The sequence below is a fragment of the Mixophyes fleayi genome (genome assembly GCF_038048845.1).
Source record: "Mixophyes fleayi isolate aMixFle1 chromosome 3 unlocalized genomic scaffold, aMixFle1.hap1 SUPER_3_unloc_1, whole genome shotgun sequence".
Classification (NCBI taxonomy): Eukaryota; Metazoa; Chordata; class Amphibia; order Anura; family Limnodynastidae; genus Mixophyes; species Mixophyes fleayi.
Genome location: NW_027445885.1, coordinates 250,001 through 252,500, shown reverse-complemented (window position 1 = coordinate 252,500; position 2,500 = coordinate 250,001). Strand labels below are relative to the sequence as shown.

The 2,500-nt window shown below is 45.4% G+C and overlaps 2 non-coding genes and 8 pseudogenes across 2 annotated transcripts; all 10 read right to left on the bottom strand.

The window, feature by feature from the left end:
• Positions 1 to 196: 196 nt before the first annotated feature.
• LOC142109942 (5S ribosomal RNA) lies at positions 197 to 315 on the bottom strand (annotated as a pseudogene).
• Positions 316 to 396: 81 nt separating this feature from the next.
• LOC142110313 (5S ribosomal RNA) lies at positions 397 to 515 on the bottom strand (annotated as a pseudogene).
• An 81-nt stretch (positions 516 to 596) lies between these two features.
• On the bottom strand, positions 597 to 715 carry LOC142110273 (5S ribosomal RNA; annotated as a pseudogene).
• A 79-nt stretch (positions 716 to 794) lies between these two features.
• Positions 795 to 913, bottom strand: LOC142110157 (5S ribosomal RNA; annotated as a pseudogene).
• An 81-nt stretch (positions 914 to 994) lies between these two features.
• LOC142110156 (5S ribosomal RNA) lies at positions 995 to 1,113 on the bottom strand (annotated as a pseudogene).
• Positions 1,114 to 1,193: 80 nt separating this feature from the next.
• LOC142109872 (5S ribosomal RNA) lies at positions 1,194 to 1,312 on the bottom strand (annotated as a pseudogene).
• Positions 1,313 to 1,391: 79 nt separating this feature from the next.
• LOC142109675 (5S ribosomal RNA) lies at positions 1,392 to 1,510 on the bottom strand (annotated as a pseudogene).
• A 272-nt stretch (positions 1,511 to 1,782) lies between these two features.
• Positions 1,783 to 1,901, bottom strand: LOC142110757 (5S ribosomal RNA). Its single transcript, XR_012680694.1, has one exon. It is a non-coding gene; the product is annotated as a 5S ribosomal RNA (ribosomal RNA).
• Positions 1,902 to 1,981: 80 nt separating this feature from the next.
• Positions 1,982 to 2,100, bottom strand: LOC142110967 (5S ribosomal RNA). The gene has a single exon (XR_012680894.1). It is a non-coding gene; the product is annotated as a 5S ribosomal RNA (ribosomal RNA).
• An 83-nt stretch (positions 2,101 to 2,183) lies between these two features.
• LOC142110111 (5S ribosomal RNA) lies at positions 2,184 to 2,302 on the bottom strand (annotated as a pseudogene).
• Between the last annotated feature and the right edge of the window lie 198 nt (positions 2,303 to 2,500).

Sequence of the window (2,500 nt, the reverse complement as noted above, 5' to 3'; positions counted from 1 at the left end):
AACATTGAAGGAAGCCAGAACAAGAGAGAAAAAAAAAAGTACTAACCAGACCTGGACCTGCTTAGCTTTCAAGATCAGATGAGATTGGGCTTGTTCAGGGTGGTGTGGCTGTAGGTATTGGTTTCCTATTGACCTACATCTCTTATACATCTCAAAACCAGCATTGAAGGAGGCCGGAACAAGAGAGAAAAAAAAAAGCCTACAGCACCTGGTATTTCCAGGTGGTCTCCCATGCAAGTACTAACCAGGCCCAGCCCTGCTTAGCTTCCAAGATTAGACGAGATTGGGCTTGTTCAGGGTGGTGTGGCTGTAGGTATTGTTTTCCTATTGACCTACATCTCTTATACATCTAAAAACAAGCATTGAAGGAAGATGGAACAAGAGAGAAAAAAAAAAAGCCTATAGCACCTGTTATTCCCAGGTGGTCTCCCATTTAAGTACTAACCAGGCCTAGCCCTGCTTAGCTTGCAAGATCAGACGAGATTGGGCTTGTTCAGGGTGGTGTGGCTGTAGGTATTGGTTTCCTATTGACCTACATCTCTTATACATCTCAAAACCAGCATTGAAGGAAGCCGGAACAAGAGAGAAAAAAAAAAGGCCTACAGCACCTGGTATTCCCAGGTGGTCTCCCATCAAAGTACTAACCAGGTCCGGCCCTGCTTAACTTCCAAGATCAAACGAGATTGGGCTTGTTCAGAGATGTGTATCTGTAGGTATTGGTTTAGTATTGACCTACATCTCTTATAATCTCAAAACCAGCATTGAAGGAAGCCGGAACAAGAGAGAAAAAAAAAGGCCTACAGCACCTGGTATTCCCAGGTTGTCTCCCATCCAAGTACTAACCAGTCCCGGCCCTGCTTAGCTTCCAAGATCAGATGAGATTGGGCTTGTTCAGGGTGGTGTGGCTGTATGTATTGTTTTAATATTGACCTACATCTCTTATACATCTAGAAACCAGCATTGAAGGAAGCCGGAACAAGAGAGAAGAAAAAAAGGCCTACAGCACCTGGTATTCCCAGGTGGTCTCCCATCCAAGTACTAACCAGGCCTGGCTCTGCTTAGCTTCCAAGATCAAACGAGATTGGGCTTCTTTAGAGATGTGTAGCTGTAGGTTTTGGTTTCCTATTGACCTACATCTCTTATAATCTCAAAACCAGCATTGAAGGAAGCCGGAACAAGAGAGAAAAAAAAAAGGCCTACAGCACCTGGTATTCCCAGGTTGTCTCCCATCCAAGTACTAACCAGGCCCGGACCTGCTTAGCTTCCAAGATCAGATGAGATTGGGCTTGTTCAGGGTGGTGTGGCTGTAGGTATTGGTTTCTTATTGACCTACATCTCTTATACATCTAGAAACCAGCATTGAAGGAAGCCGGAACAAGAGAGAAAAAAAAAGCCTACAGCACCTGGTATTTCCAGGTGGTCTCCCATCCAAGTACTAACCAGGCCCAGCCCTGCTTAGCTTCCAAGATCAGACGAGATTGTGCTTGTTCAGGGTGGTGTGGCTGTAGGTATTGGTTTCCTATTGACCTACATCTCTTATACATCTCAAAACCAGCATTGAAGGAAGTCGGAACAAGAGAGAAAAAAAAAAGGGCCTACAGCACCTGGTATTCCCAGGTGGTCTCGCATCCAAGTACTAACCAGGCCCGGCTCTGCTTAGCTTTCAAGATCAGGCTTGTTCAGGGTGGTGTGGCTGTAGGTATTGGTTTCCTATTGACCTACATCTCTTATACATCTAAAAACCAGCATTGAAGGAAGCCGGAACAAGAGAGAAGAAAAAAAGGCCTACAGCACCTGGTATTCCCAGGTGGTCTCCCATCCAAATACTAACCAGGCCCGTCCCTGCTTAGCTTCCAAGATCAGACGAGATTGGGCTTGTTCAGGGTGGTGTGGCTGTAGGTATTGTTTCTTATTGACCTACATCTCTTATACATCTAGAAACCAGCATTGAAGGAAGCCGGAACAAGAGAGAAGAAAAAAAGGCCTACAGCACCTGGTATTCCCAGGTGGTCTCCCATCCACGTACTAACCAGGCCCAGCTCTGCTTAGCTTCCAAGATCAGACGAGATTGGGCTTGTTCAGGGCGGTGTGGCTGTAGGTATTGGTTTCCTATTGACCTACAACTCTTATACATCTAAAAACAAGCATTGAAGGAAGCCGGAACAAGAGAGAATGAAAAAAAAAGCCTACAGCACCTGGTATTCCCAGGTGGTCTCCCATCCAAGTACTAACCAGGCCTGGCTCTGCTTAGCTTCCAAGATCAGACGAGATTGGGCTTGTCCAGGGTGGTGTGGCTTTAGGTATTGGTTTCCTAATGATCTACATCACTTATACATTTTAAAACCAGCATTGAAGGAAGCCAGAACAAGAGAGAAAAAAAAAAGTACTAACCAGACCTGGACCTGCTTAGCTTTCAAGATCAGATGAGATTGGGCTTGTTCAGGGTGGTGTGGCTGTAGGTATTGGTTTCCTATTGACCTACATCTCTTATACATCTCAA